Below are 16,701 nucleotides of genomic sequence, written 5' to 3' on the forward strand. Positions count from 1 at the left end.
GGAGATGAGTGGTCTGAACGGAGGATGGATTTCCAGACAAAGTACACATTTTTCACAGGCTTTCTGCTGTGTTATGCGTTGCCATGACTACCGAGGAGCAAAACTGAAATTGAATAGAACGCTAGAGTAGTCCAGGAGATATACAGCGGTTGTAAGAATAAGAAAGTGGTTAGATTGGAAACCTATTTACAGGTTGGAGGTGGCTTGGTTAGATGAACACCCGTTGATAAGGCAGAAGCAATAGGATGGAGGGAGATGAGAGAGAAGGTACCAAGGATGATCCGCAGATTTCTGGATAAGGCAGCCTGGGAACTAAATGGCACCATTTAATGGAGCATGCAAGCAATTCTGCAGAAGTGCGTCAAGCTGATGAAATAACAGAGCTAGGTTTGGATATAGTGTATTTAAATAGTCTCTGAGATGTTCAAGTGGAGACAGCTACTCAGAGGAATACTCAGGTCTGGAATGCTACCCAGAGAAAGGATGCATGAAGAAAAGAGGGGGTGGGATGCCCTTAATGGAAAAGAGACATCTGTATAGGGAATGAGAATTGCAAGAAGAAGAAGAAGAAGAAGAAGAAGAAGAAGAAGAAGAAGAAGAAGAAGAAGAAGAAGAAGAAGAAGAAAAAGAAACAGATTCTGGTGACACCGAACTCAAAAGAGGGAATGCTGCTGAGAGAGGATGTTGCCTGGAGTCTAACGGCAGATGGAGTATCAGGAAGGACTGAAAACGCTCATCACACTTGATAATTTTGAAGCCTCTGATGACTTGAGCATATAGTCTGCTCAATGGTCATTAGGACAGGGTTCAGGGATCACCCAGAAAGCAGAAGTCAACTGGAGAAGCGAGAAGACAAATTGGCAAGAGGCTGTAATGAAAAGGAAGGAGAGGAAGAAAGCCTTGAGCTACAGCGTGCAAGTGTAGCGTGGTGTGTGGAGGCATAGCTTCTCCACTATTGGGCTGAAGAAAAGAGCTGGAGAGAATGTGGATATGATGGCATCAAATGGAGAAAAAAAAAAGACTAGGGAGGCTAAGGAATGGAGGGCCGCTGCTGTATAAAATCCTTGAAGAAGTTGAAATAGAATGGTTTAAGCTAGTCTTGGGTAGGATGATCTTTTGCCATGGAACAGAAGGTAAGGAGGGGAGGCTGAGTGTGGGTATGAACTGTGTAAGTGTGGTATGAAGTAATCATTAGCAAAGTTAAGGCCTTCCTTCCTTAAAACTGCATTTTCCATGAGCAATAGGCCTTAAGGATAGTCAGCTAAGAGGGGTAGCCACTCACCACTCACTGAGTACTGTTTCTCATTGTGCTGTGACTCTCACTAGTGCCAATTGGTGCTTGCATGTGTGTATTCACAGGCACTAGATGTTTCGGCTTACCTATGGAGGCTGGTTAGTGATCTGAGGAAGTCTCTCACTGGTTCTTAGATGGATGCATTGTTGCTGTAGCCAGAGAACATTTCATGTTGTACTGATTGAAAATCCAAAGTAAAGACTTGAAGCATTTCATTCAAAAAAGAAGAAATGAAAAATTCTACTAATGAGGGGTTGAGCTTCCTCCATCTGTCTCCCCCTCTCCTTTCTCCCTCATCTTTGGTCTCATTCTCATAAAGAATTCAACATTTTTGAAGTTTACAATGCTATCTTGCCTTCCTGACCTCAGAAGATTTTTGTTTGTTTGTTTGTGGTTTTGATTTTTCTTCTTTTTCCTATTCAAGCCAAACACACATACACCAAAGCATTGTGTGTGTGTGTGTGTGTGTGTGTGTGTGTGTGTGTGTGTCCCTTTCCTAGGAGGCTGGCAAAATTTCAGTTGTTTGAAACCATATAAAAGACCCTTATAAAACACTGGCTTAAGAGAGCAATTCCTCTCCACTGAGTTTTAGACTTTTCCATTCTAACTGGGTTTATGGATTTGAGAGCCCTCCCTCAGACAGAGCTAAGTACTTTCAGAGAGGCTGCTGACCTACCTCCCTGGCAAGCAGTACGCAGCCTTAGGAACATTAAGATTATGTTCAAGGCTGCCACAGTAGTGAAAAGCTACCTAGATTAGGATTTCAAAAGTACCTGAAATGACAATTTGGCCTGGAGGAATCTGAGCAGTAGGAACGCCCCAGAATGGCTGCTTTGAATAGGGTGACAACTTTATTACATCTCTGGTTCCTTTTCTTCTATTTCCTGTTCCCTTTCTGTTGTCAGTGAGAAGCCTTTGGCAAGAGAACAAAGGTGTCAGAAGGCAAAGTCAATCAAACGCCTGCTGATATTCATGGCCCTCCTGTTTGGTAGCAAAAGCAAAGCACAGAATGAGGAAGATGTGTACCAGGCTTTGTTTTCTTGGGCCACCAACCAACTCCCAAATCATAACATGGGGACTTCTTATTAGTTATGAATGCTTGGCCTAGCTTAGGTTCATTTCTGGCTAGCTCTCTTAAGTTACATTAACCTGTTTCTCTTTATCTACTTTTTGCCTCGAGGCTTTTTACTTTTCTTACCCTCGGTATATCTTACTTTCACTGATTCTCCTGTCTGACTGGCTGGCGGATGCCTAACTTCTGGCCCGAGGCATCTCCCTAGTTCTCTCTTCTCTTCTTCCTTTGTTCTTTTCTTCTGAACCTAGATTTTTCTTCCTTTTTGTTTTCCCTGTCTGTCAGACCCGCCTAGCTATTGGCCATCCAGTTCCTTGTTAGACCAATCAGGTGCATTCGGCAGGCAGGTGAAACAAATGCAACACATCTTTACATCATTAAACAAATGCAGTGTAAACAAGTGTAACAATCCTTACATCATTAAACAAATGAAGCATAAACAAATGTAACATACCTTTACACAGTTAAAGTAATATTCCACAGCATAAACAAATATAACACATCTTTGTCTAGTTAAAATAATATTCCACAACAATGATATCTAAAATTATCTCAAAAGTTGAACCAGATGAGTGACTTCCTAATTCAGTCTCCTAAAGGTCAACAATCCACAATTTCCAGATCTGTTTCTTTTTATTTACTAAGTCTTTTCTTCTTCCTTTTGGCTTAGTGACACACAGTGATAAAGTAGATCCAATCTTTTTAATTAGTTAATTAGTCAAATTTATTTTTGAGATTATGATTTAATTACATTTCTCCTTTCCCTTTCCTCCCTCCAAACCCTTCCTTATACTCCTCACTCTTCTTCAAATTCACAGCTTCTTTTTTCACCAAATGTTATTGCATGCATATATGTATTTGTATATGGATACATATTCCAAATATAATCTGTTGAGTCCATATAGTGTTACTTGAATGTATGTTTTCAGTGGTAACCATTTGGCACAAGACAACCAATAGGAGTGCCCTTAGGAAAGACCACATCTTCTGCTCCAAGCTTACCTATGTTGTTCTTCCTGTAGGGTTGTGGCCTCATGAGCTTCTCTCCTGTACAGTTGGATGCAACAATGGATGATACAAAAACTACAGTTCTCATCTTAAGAGGAGTAAGAGATAGCTAGTTTTGAAGCCATTTTAAGGGACTATGACCCAAATTTAGATTGTCCCAAATTCCATGTTCCAACATGGAAGCAGTTTCACAAAGTTTTTATAGTTTTACAGTAAAAAGAAAGTCACAAATCAAGACAAATTTAAAACATATTTGTGAGTTCATGAGATGCAGGTATGGTGAGATGGAGGAAGTCTTTTTTATTGGCCCAACATGCTATCTGATGGCATTCTTAGCTTTTGGATTTGTAGAATCTAATAGCTTGCTAAGTTAGTAGATTCTAAATGGTTTATACTTATTAATCACAAGACGTAAGTTCCTACACAGAAGTGGGCAAGGAATGGCTGTTCTGAAGGGTTGTACCTAGCCAAGGATAAGGTGATTGGCCTTTGGACCTTCAGTGTTCCAGTCTCTCCACAATACCAAAATCAGCCTCTGTAGGCATAGCTCCTTTCCAGTTGTCACCCACAGCTCCCCCTGGTGGCTAAGCATCACATTCACGCCTGCATCTAAGGCTCAGGAAACACAGTAGAAGAGGGGGTAGAAAGACAGTAAGAGCCGGAGGATGGGGGTGGGGGTGGGGGAGACTTTGCTGTGAGATTGTGTCTCCTAGGAGCATCAGGAGCTATATCCATAAAGTCTCACCACAATGAATACCCAAACATGAGCTGAACAAGGACAACACCAATGACCCAATCTTTTTCTTCTTTTTTGTTAATTAATCAATTAATTAATTTTTCCCAGTCCAATAACAGTTTCTCCACTCTCCCTCCTCTTCTCCAAAGTTCTTCCCCTTATCCTCACCCCTACTCCCTATTCATTCCTTCTCTCTTCCCTTCAGAAAAGTATAGGCCTTCCATGTATATCAGCCAGTCATGGGATATCAAGTTGTTCCTCCTCTCCTATTAAGGCTGGATGAGTCAACCCGGCAGGAGGAAAGAGTCTCAAGAGCAGGCAACAGAGTCAGAGACAGCCCCCACAGAGTCAGAGACAGCCCCCACTCTTACTGTTAGGAGTCCCACAAGAAGACCAGGACACATGACTGTAACACATGCCAGAATGTCCATGTCAGTCCTATGCAAGTTCTCTGGTTGGCAGTTTAGTCTCCATGAGCACCCAAAAGCCCAGATCAATTAACTCTGTGTGTTTTCTCTTGGTGTCCTTGGCCCCTCACCTCCATTCCTATTTCTAATTTACAGGCTAAGGCATATTCTTTTCAGAGACTTGTCACTGAAACATGCCTCCCCATCAAAAACTAGCCCTTCCCCTCTTTGGATGTCATTCCATGTGTACCACAAAATCCTACCACAGTGAGTTAAAATTACTTGCCTTTTCATGCCATGATTATATGCCTAAGAGTCTCTAAAGGCTTCACCACAAAGTTCTTAAAACTAATAATTGCCTTCAGCAAAATGGCTGGAAACAAAATTAATGTACAAAGATCAGTACATACTAAAAACAAACACCCTGAGAAAGAAATAAGGTAAATCTCATTCACAATTGCTTCAGAAAACAACCTTTGAATTAAACCTAATTCAGGAAGTGAAAGACCTCTACAAGTGAAAACTTTAAAACACATAAGAAGGAAATTCAAGAAGGTACTAGAATGTGGAAAGACCATGCATGAACATTTAATGTTCTGAAAATGCCTGTACTACCAAAAGTCATCTTCGGATATAATGCAATCCCTTTGAAAAGTCTAATGCCATTCTTCACAGAAATAGAGAAAACAATATTAAAATTCAGGTGGAATCACAAAATTTCCTGGACAGACAAACTGTGGACAATATAAACAGTTCTGGAGGGATTCCTATATCTGACTCCAAGTTATACTACAGAGCCTCAGTAAACAAAGTATTATGGCATTGGTACCAAAACAGAGATGGAATAGAATACAGGATCCAGTTACAAACCCACACAGTCAGAACTCCCTGATTTTTTAGAAAGATGCTAAACTCTGCATTTGGGGAAAGAGCTGCTTCAGTGAACGGTGCTGGGAAAACTGCACATCCACACCTAGAAGAGTAGAGCTAAATCCCCATTTCTCACCCTGTAGGAAAGTAAAGTCCATGTGAGTCAAAGGCTTTAATGTAAGACCCGAGACTCTAAAACAGTTAGAGGAAAAAGTAAGAAAAACATCTTTAGATATAGACATAGGCAAGAACCTTCTGAATAAGAAATAATGCTGACATTGGCAGAAAGACTCTCATGAAATTAAGTCACTTCTGCACCTCAAAGGAAACAGTGAGAAATCTGCAGGATGGGAAGGAATTGTTTGCCAGATATATATCTGATAAAGAGTTGATATCTTCTAGAATACACAAGGGGGGAGGACCTAAGAAATAATTAAATAAATGGGCAAATGAATAAACAGTTCTCAAAAAAATAAAATGCAATGGCCAGTACATATGAAAATCATCAACATTGCTAACAATCAGAAAAATGAAAATTGAAACTACATTGAGATTTCTTTCACTTTGCTCCAGTGAGAATGTCAGTCATTTAGAAGACAAATAACAAATGTTCACAAAGATGTGAGCAAAAGGGGAGGTACCTTTAATGTACCACAAGTGGGAATGCGAACAACCACTGTGGAAATAGCATGGGGAATTCTCAAAGTGTGACACATAAATCTAAAATACGATCACTTCTAAGTAGTTACCTGAAAGACTCCAGGTGAACTTATTACAGACACACTTACACATTGGTGTTTACACTATTTTACAGGAGCTAAGCACTGGAACCAAATATCAGCAGAGGAGTGGACAAAGAAAATTTAGCATATGTACACAATGGGATTTCAGGCATAAAGAAGAATGAAATCATGTACTCTGCAGGAACATGGATGCAAAGAGTATCAATCATATTATGAATATGAAGTCAGTCTCAGAAAGACAAATAGCACATATTATCATAGTTGTGGATTCTAGGTTTAGTCAAATACATAGAATCATATGTGTATCTATGATATATTATAAACAAACCTACTTAGGGAACAAAGAAGACCAATGGAAGGAATGAGGTTTTGAGAGAGTAGGTTGTTATGGGAATATGCTTGAAGAATCTGTGTATAAAATTCCCTTAATTGTAGTGGATTGCTGTTTGTGCTATGCACTGAAGCCACACCCCTAGTGAAGTAGCAGGTAGCTGTTAGGTACCTGCCCCTGGGGTGTGGCCACTGGGGAATCCTTAAGACCTGAAATGCACAAATGTGCTGCCCTCTCTTCCTACCTGGTGGTCTTGGATGCTGGTGTGATCAAGGTAGAGCTCTCTAGAGAACCACTTTGGACCATGCCCCACCCTTCCAGGATTCTGCGGCCAACTCCTTTATTCTGGTTTTGTTAAACCCCAAGTAAATTCCTTTGACCATCAAACAGACTCCATGGATTTATCCCATTACTTAATAGCCTGGTACCATGTATGATTTATATGCACCAATTTAAAATATTATTTCAAAAAATCTGCTTTTTACATTGACCCCAGGTTCCTTGATTCTCATTCAGTTTTGTTTCCTTAGCGTTCTTCACCGAGGCTGACCCAAAATACACAATTAGTAGTTTTGAGTAAGTGATTAGAATCGAGACCTTTCATGGTAAAGGTAGGAATTAAACAAGATCCCCAAACCCCGGAGCCAAGAGGACTAAAAAGTATACTGTCATTTTGTTTTCCATGAAATTCTAGAATAGAATTTGTGAAGACTTTCATAATGTAGATACTAACTCACTCCACTTAGATATTTGCTATTTAAAGAACAAAATCTCACCTAGCATTAATGGATTAATGTTCACACACATAGTATTTGCACAGCTGCAAAAATGTTTGCAAACAAGATGTTTGAGCTTCACTTTCTTTATGTAGGACATTTGGTGACCAGGTGACAACATGAAAGCTTTCATAGGGAGTGTGGGGAACTGTGGGAAGCAGCATGTGCATTAAAAACGTTGTTTACAGAAATCCTTTGATGGGTTTGTGTCTTCTTTGGGAGGGAGAGCGGGGAAGCACTCTTTTTGGTTTAGAAAGCCCTTTAGCAACTGTTATGAACTAGGGGAAATACCAGCCTGCGTAGCCAGGGGTCTAAACAATCAATCATCATTCTGACCACATGATGGACCACATGGACAATCCCTGAGCTATTAAAACAAAGTCTTATGGAGGATTTTCTGAAGCCTATTACTTTAGTTCTCCAATGTCCTTACTGAATAGAGAACTATGTTGGTAAAATTTGAGAGAACCTATTTTTATCCTGTTGTGTGATTTTTATCCTGTTGTGTGATTTTTATCCTGTTGAACAAAGTAACAATTCTACCAAAGGCCAACTTGGCAGACCAATGGGTTTACTGCACTTACTGACAAGAGTGTGGCTGTGAGATTACTTCCTTAGAGGTACAGGAACAACTCAAGGTAGCTGCATCACCAAAAGCCCAGCCCAGCAACAGTGACAAAAGCTGCCATCCTTGGACATCTCATGCACACCATGTGGGCAACTTGATAGGTCAGATATCTCTGGCAGCTCCCCTGGGATGAGAGTCTCCTCCCCAGGCTGCCGTGTGCTTTATAGTTCCACACTCTAAAGCTTCCCATGGTGTCCAACATCCTTCTTTTGAACAGTTGTGTTGAGTGAATGCCTTAGCTAGTGTTTCTATTGCTGTAAAGAGACAGTGTGATCATTGCAACTTTTCTAAAGGAAAACATTTAATTGAGGTGGTGGCTTACAGTTTCAGAGGTTCAGTCTGTTATAATCATGGTAGGCAGACATGGTGCTGGTGAAATAGCTGAGAGTCCTCCATCTTGCAGGCGACAGGAAATGGTCTGAAAATCACACTGAGGGAAGCTTGATTAAAAGATACCTCAAATCCCACCCCCACAGTGACACACTTCCTCCAACAAACAAGGCTACACCTACTTCAACAAGGCCACACCTCTAATAGTGCCACGTCCTTTGGGGGCCATTTTCTTTCAAACCACTACAATGAAGAACCAAAATAGTTTAATTAAAGATGCTAAGAGGTTGGGCACACAGAGAAACACTGGAATCAGCTTTAGTCTAGTTTGTTGCTTTATCCTAACTCTTGGGGTCTTGTTGGGGGAACAGTCTTTGTCTCTGTGCAAACATATTTTTGTTCAGTAGGCCATTGCCACTGCTCTTGATCGCTCACCAGAGCTCGATGTAAAGACTCTAAGCTGAAGATATCACATACTTTGGTCACAGGACATAGAGACATCAAGTTGGCACTGACCAGGAATACCTGCTGAGTAGCTTTCATAGAAGTTGGTATTCAAGCCCGTAGGAGGAAAAATCGTCAACAGCTCTACCCATCTTTGAATCTGTGAGATACAATAATATTTCCATAGATGCAATAGTGGCATGAATGTTATGTGAATGGCCAATCATTGGATGGTTTTGAGGCATGTTCCACAGTAGGAAACACATGTATGGTACTATAAATCTGGTCAAGAACCCATGCTTAGGAAGTTCACAGGTCCCAGGGTGAACCTGACTTCCATTATTTTGCTAAATTGACATAGTAATAAACTGCCCTCTAAATTTCTATTTCTATAATCATAAATTATTCCAACTCTCAGGCTTCATCAGAGGAGTTTGTTCAGTAAACTACAGTTAGTGCAGAAACTCACAGATTATCAAAGTACAGAGTGACTACGAAGTGCTCAGCCACAAACATAACATCTGTAAGTCATATTCTCTCTACAAGGCTCAGGAACTACCTTAGAATATGGGTGGAGAGAATGGAAGAGCCAGAGGTCAGGAAGGACTGGATGAAAATATTGTCCTATGGACACAAAAGGACCACTGTGCTCATGAACTCACAGTAGCTGTCCTTGTCTATGCAAGACCTGTGCAAGATCTGAGGAGCCACTGAAAGTTGATGGCTTCTGGGAGAGTCAATTTTCTTTAACAAGAGTGTGGTACCTCCCATTGATGGTCCCACACCTATGAATATATGAGAAGCACAAATGGACTGAGTACATTATATCAGAGAAGGAGGAGAAAGTGAATAAGAAGGAGAAGAAGAGGAGGAGGAGGAAGGCAAAGGGCTGAAGAAGTGAGAGTGGATCTGATGGGAGTTAAAGGGAGCCCTAAGGAATGGATATACTCAAACTACACTGAATGCATGTGGTGATTTGAATGAGATGAGATGGAGTTTTCCTAGCTTGTTTTCAGTTCTGCTCTGGTCCAGTAGTTCCTCACTATGCCCAGATTCTCCCCTTTTGGAATGGTAATATATATTACGTGCCATATATTGAAAGCATGTAATTTGATTTTTGATTTTACAGGAGATTACAGTTAAGAGGTTGACTTGGGTTGCAGAAAAGATTTTGGACTTTTAAACAGTATTGAGACTGTGAAAGACCATGGGGATTTTTGAAATTGAACTAAATGCATTTTGCATATGGGGGACAGGGAGTTGAATGTGGTGGTTTGAATTACATTTCCCGCACATGCTTGATCATTTGAACACTTGGGCCCAAATTGCCTCTGTTTGGGCAGGATTAGGGGATGTGGCCTTGCTGGAGGAAGTATGTCACTGGAGGCAAGTTTTGAAAGCTTAATGACTTGCACCATTTTGAGCTGGCTTTCTCTGTGTCCTGCTTGTGATTTGAGACACGAGCTCTCAGCTCTCAGCTTCCAGCTCCAGTGGCCATGTCTGCTGCCTGCTCTTCCCACCACTGTGGACCATAACTCTCCAGAATCATAGATACTAAATAAAATTTTCTTCTGAAAGTTGCCTTGGCTATAGGGTTTTATCATAACAATAGGTAAGTAACCAATATAACACATGTATGAAATTCTCTATTATCTAATAATTCTCAATTTTGTGATAAGTATATAAATTCTCAGCACAAATGTGATAGGTTGGTTTTTTTTTTTTTTTTTTTTTTTTGATTTTTCAAGACAGGGTTTCTCTGTGTAGCTTTGCGCCTTTCCTGGGACTCACTTGGTAGCCCAGGCTGGCCTCGAACTCACAGAGATCCGCCTGCCTCTTGTGATAGGTTTTTGAAAGACCAGAGGACATGAGAGCTGGCTTTAAGAGAGAGAAACACCTCTGTTGTCTAGTGAAGTGAGGTTAGGGAGAGCAAGACCTAGAATTCCAGGTCAGTAATGATAGTGCACAGTATCCAAACGCTCCAAAATGAGTTTTCTTCAGTAAAACTATGCTAGGAGGTCCGAACCAACATATCTCTAAGTCCCCAATGTGGCATACTGAAAATTTCAAATGTCCCATAGCCTCAGCCATCCTACATTTTGTGCAAACTCATTAGTAAATGACAAACTTCTTTGTACTTTAATGAGGAAACGCTATGAAAATCAAGGACAAGTGATGGGAGAATGTCTTTCTGTATGCTGCGAATATGTGTGTTCTCTGATTGGTTGATAAATAAAGCTGTTTGGCCTATGGCAAGGCAGCTTAGAGGCAGGTGGGAAATTCAAAGGGAGAACCAGGAAGAAGGTGGAGGGGGGGAGATGCTAGCCAGCCACCCAAGGAGCAACATGTAATGGGACACAGGTAAAGCCATGGGACATGTGGCGATACACAGATTAATAGTTATGGTATGGGCTAACTTAAGATATAGAGCTAGCTAGCTAAAAGCTTGAGCCACAGCCATGCAGTTATAATTAATATAAGCCTCTGTGTGTTTACTTGGGGGATGTGAGTGGAAGAGATTTGTCTCGACTGCCAGCAGGCCAGGACACAGGAAATCTCCCAGCTACAGAGAAGTGCATGAGTATTGAAAGTCTGATACTAAAATATATATATATATATATATATATATATATATATATATATTTTATATAGATACTAAAAAATATATATGTATAATATATATATAGAGAGATATATATAGAGAGAGAGAGAGAGAGAGAGAGAGAGAGAGAGAGAGAGAGAGAGAGATGGAAATTAACTTTAAAGTTCCAGATAGTTCAAAACACAGTGAGAGCAACTGCAGATCCCTGGCTGGGTTGGATTAACTAATTCACTTCAAAACCTTCATTAGGGAAACACCTATGCTATAGTATCAGTTATGGAAACAGACACTAAGAAGTGGAGAAACTTGGTAGAAATCACCCAGCTAGTCAGTGCCTATTGGCGGCTGCACAACCATTCCGTTGTTGGATGGGGTAGAGTAGCACCAGTTCCTCCTATCTTTTCACTTGGAAATGTGGGGCTCAGTGTCTTCCCCAGGGTTGTCCTTTTTTAGATGGTTGCTGCCTTTTAAACCACAGCTGCCTGAATCAGCAACTGCAACTCCGCCACTACCAGCAGCGGTTAGGATGCAAGGGCCGTAGCCAGAGGAAAATCTGTTCCCCATAGCTCCAACTCTTGCAGAGCTATGAAGGGAACTTAATTAGACCTCTCTCCCTCTAAAGAACTCAAGATTCAAAGGTTAAGGTGGAATTCTGCTCTTCAGAGAGGTTGAATAGCAAGTGGCTCACCTCCTCTCTTTGCTCGCATCCTCCAAAAAGCCCTCCTGCTTCTCCTCACCTCTCCTTATAAACCCCTTTTCATGTGGCTCCTCCCTACCACTTCCTGTCAGCTAGTTGCTGACTCAGCCTCCTGAACTCAGATGAATTTCACTTAATCAAACACATCTTTGCATCATTAAACAAATGTTCCAGAGCATAAACAAAAGCAACATACCTTGAAATATTATTCTACAATACCTCAGGCTACATGTCGAAGAGCTGAGATGAAATCCAAGGCTACATGGCCCTAGAGTTCATGCTTACAAATCACTACACCAAAGAGGTGTTTATTAACGGACTGGCACTCATGTTAGAAGCAACAGCCATAGTCATTTGACCTTTAATTACTATTCATGGCTCATTGCTCAAAGGGTATAACAATACTTCCTTTAAAGGAATGTCTTAAGGGCTTCAGACTACATTGTAAAGATTCGAGTATTTGGCATATATCATAGTAAGTTCCCAACACACGCCAGTTACTGTTATTATTTACCAAATTTTGTGCCAAGCATTGCACTAGACTCTTTATGTATGTTAGCTTATGTAACTCTCACATTATCCTCATTATTTAGACATCTATGCTTATTTTATGGGTATGGAAACTGAGTCTCAGAGAAGCAAAGTAATTTGATAAAAAAAAACCCACAGCTAGTCAGTGTCTAAGGTCACATAGTTATTCAGCTATTTCATAGAGTAGCATGACACAGTACAGTTTATTTTTCCTCACTTAGAAAATTCCAGCAAAAGAGCAGAGAGCTCTACCATCCCATAGAGGACTGACTTCTTGTTGGGTTTGGTGAGCTCGTGCCCTTCCAGTGTTTCTTGCCTCAGCTTTACAGGTAAAAGAGTTTGCATCTCTGCACTTGCAACTGTGAGCATATAAACTTAAACCCAAAGCTGAAAGAAGAGAGGAAAACACACCCTCATGTGCACTCAGTGAGCTCCTGCAGTGTTCTCCAGACAAACATGAAGTAGCCCCATCTGAAGTAGCTTTCCAGCTGGCCTACTGACAGGCTCAGTCATTGCACAAACCCTTTCCTTGTCCCTGTTTTTCTTGATGCTCCTCCCATGGTGAGTTGGCACATTCATTGAGAGCTGACAACAGGCTCATTAGTTTAGGCCTTGTAGATTATTCAGACTGTGGGGGGGCGGTTCACATGGAATCTAAAAAATATCTGGACAGACTGACCATACAGGTTAAATAATCCAGATGACTTTGTGAGTTATTATAGGAGAAAAAGAATAAGTGGTTCTATCATAGGGTGAACCAACCCAGAAAGTTTGGAGGACAATAGATTGCTTTACCTGGTGTGACCCATTTCATCTCGTCTTAGCTTGGCTGGCTTAATTTGCTGTTTCCGTGCCAAATCTCTCCTTCTCTTGGGCTGGAGTCATACTGTTGTCCTTCTGTATGGAGGCTAAAAAAAGCAAGGGACCAAATTTTAATGGTGAAGGGTAGCATTTGGAAGAAAGGTTCATCAGCTCCGTTGCTGTCACTTGGAAGGCAAAATCAAGGCTCTTGTTTTGGGGAACACTGTGGCGTGGGGTAATCTCCACATCCCAGGCTGCTTTTCATTTAAAACCACAGCTGATTCGCTGTGGCAGAGGCTGCTGCAAACTGCTGGCACCATGGCTGCTTACAGAATGCGTCTGCCAAGCTGCTCGGGGTGGGGAGAGTCATACTGTATTCTTTGATGGTGAACTCATCTGGCACAGAGGAAGAGCCTGCATAGAAACAGCCTCAATTCATCTTCCCTGGCACCTCCATGTGGCCTGAGTGAAGTCAATGTATCAGGCCATCTTAAGAGAAAATGGCCAGAGACATCTCTGCTCTCTGCTCTGCCCCAGCTGCTGTTTGTCAGCTGCAGGCTCAGCTCTTGCTCCTTGGTTCTTGGGCATCAGGAACCAGGAAAATGCAGGTAGTCACTTCAGCCGATCTGGGCTGTCAGAAGTATCAGTAGAAACTTCAAAGTCATCATTAATTGTGAAACGTGTTTGCCAGTCTGGTTCCAACAGAATGAGCGTAAAACCAGAGGATCTGGGCGAAGTCATGGAATGTGATTCTCTCTCTCTCCTGGAAAACCTCAAATCACTCATTGTACTGTACTCTGTGGATAATGACTGTTCTGCTTTTTTTTTTCTTTCATATCTCCATTCATAGATGTCAATACATGATGAATGATTTCCAAAAATTCACTTCATTTGCAACTAAAAGGGAAAAGGGAAGAGGGCTCACACCACACTGGCCTGCTGACAGCCCCACACTCTCCAGCAGCATAGCTCTGTGTCTATTAACTCCAGGGTGTCAAGGAAGAAAGCAAGGACTTTTGGTGGGTAAGGGCACAGACTAAAACTGGAATTAATTTGTTACACTATTCTCTCTTAGAGCTCTCTTTGAAAAAAAAAAATCAACTCATAGGGTTCAGGGTCAATAGTGAAAAAAAGAGGAATATTTCAATTCACTTCGGGGCTGTTTTGGAGAATGACTGTGTGTGTGTGTGTGTGTGTGTGTGTGTGTGTGTGTGTGTGTGTGTGTGTGAGGGAGAGAAGGGATTGGGAGAGAAACGAAAAATTTCCTTCTTCAAATTAACCATGAATATTAGCACAGTGGTGGAGAGGAAGGAAGGAGCTAAGACGGTGGAGTAAGTGGTGGCTATAGCCACCATACATCTTTCCCTCTGTCTGAGTCACTTAGCTCTCTTCGTTCACACATGCAGTCAGTGCTAAGAACTGATTGTGACCTCAGAAATAAGCAGCCTGAGGAGCTCTCACTGTTCAAATAGCTTTTTCTGTGTTTGCACCTTCAGTCTTTACCAAATCCTAGGAGGTACTAGTCTTAGCCCCAGTTTCCGTAGTAGAAAACAAAACCGGAGTTGAATTGACATTCCCTGGATACCAGTTCATCTGTCTCATGTAAAGCAAGGCTGTGAACTGACGCTGTCTGACTTCATTAGAGTTGTTCTTTCTATGAGCCTTCCAGCCACAGCCATGCTGCTGGGGTACTACAAGAGGATAGGCTCTCATCATTTCAGCTTTCAGTGGTTAATTTTTATATTCTCACTGCCTGCTTTACAAGAATGTTTTGGAGACTGAACAAAGGAAGTGTCTTACAGGCAAGAAGAAATAGATGAGTCATGTTGAAGAAGGAAGAAGGAAAAAATCCTTTCAAGACACAAACACAAAAAAATCCATTTGGTACACAGGAGGAGGTCCCTGGCTGAATCATAAGGGAGAAATGGATCTAGTAAAGTAAGTCACTTGGATAACAGCCTCACCTTTGATGAAGATGCTCTGTTGCAAGAAAAATGATTCAAAGAATCCTGGGATTGGATTAGTTACGTTGCAGTGTCTGACAGTGTGCGCTTTGTGAAGTTGACCAGATGTCTTGTTTTTGGATAGCGCTCAGGTCAGGTAGGTTGCAATCCAGTGAACTCTTGAGTAACTGTAGTTCTCTGTTCCTTAGCACATAGGCTTGAGGAGTTATAGAGCAAACAGTTATACCTGTTCTCTCTGCCGTTTCATCATCCAGGACCATCTTTCACTTCTATTTAGCTGCTTGCTGGCTGTATGCTGACCACATAATAAATTACATAATCTTCAGATCCTGAGAATATAGTAACTTGTTCCATCCTTTTGAGATAATTCCCTTGCTAGCTTCATTTTTCAACATAGGGAAACTGAAGCAAATCTTTAAAGTCAATTTTTAAAAGATGTGCCTAGGCAAAAGAATAATTAGTTGTAGACAAAGGAGTGGAACCCTAGCAGGCTGGCTCCAAAGTGTGTCAGTTGCTGGCATGGACTCTCCCTGAAAATGTTGCTGCTATGGAAAGAATGTTTTAAGAAGACTAGAGGCAGAGCTAGGGATAGGCGCCAATGGTCATGTCCAGAGTTCAGTCAGTGTATAATGTTTGTTTCAAATCCTCAGTGCCTCCGTGAGATTGACGCCATTTTTTCTGACGAGGAAATGACAAGTCAGCTCCAGAACTAGCTAACCAGTATCGGAATCTAGGTATGTCTGACTCATTTCTTTGTGTTGCTTTCCCTGTGGTAAGTAGAATGGTAGAGAGTGAAAACAAATTTGTCTTTGATAGGAAAACGCTACAGTTGAGATGAAGGAAGATGCAACTATTTAATAAGAATGTTAGCATTAGATAGTCTTTCGGATGACACAGAATGACCTGTCACTGACAGATCAAATCCCCATCCACATCCTCATTAAAAAGCTTGGTGACAAATTTAGGAGTTAGAGTGACCCTCAAACACGACAAGAATGAATTTGGCTTGAAAGCCTCAATGTTGACAGAAGCACTGGGCAAACTGAAAATATTATGAGTCTCTTCGTTGGCTGGGCCTCTGCAAAGCAAATACCCTCTTTGCCTAGACACTGGCATTTTGCACTGCTTGTCCATTCCATTTTGATCATAGTCCGTTACATTAGAGGAGTGTGTGTGTGTGTGTGTGTGTGTGTGTGTGTGTGTGTGTTTCTAGCTGTATGTTGTTGCTATTTGTTTGTTTGTTGATTTGTTTTTTAAAGAGGAGAAAAAAGATGGGAGTTGGGGAGGTAAGGAGGTAAAGAGAATCTGGGAGGAGTTGGAGGAAGGGAAAAATTTATCAGAATTCATTATATGAAAAATTGTTTTTCAATTAAAAATGTCAATATTAACTGATTCCACTGTCTGGCATCCAGAGTTAAGCAGTTTGTGTGAATTAGTTCGTTTAGTCCACACAACTTCCCCAATGAG

The sequence above is a fragment of the Peromyscus eremicus genome, chromosome 19 (genome assembly GCF_949786415.1).
Source record: "Peromyscus eremicus chromosome 19, PerEre_H2_v1, whole genome shotgun sequence".
NCBI classification, from domain to species: domain Eukaryota; kingdom Metazoa; phylum Chordata; class Mammalia; order Rodentia; family Cricetidae; genus Peromyscus; species Peromyscus eremicus.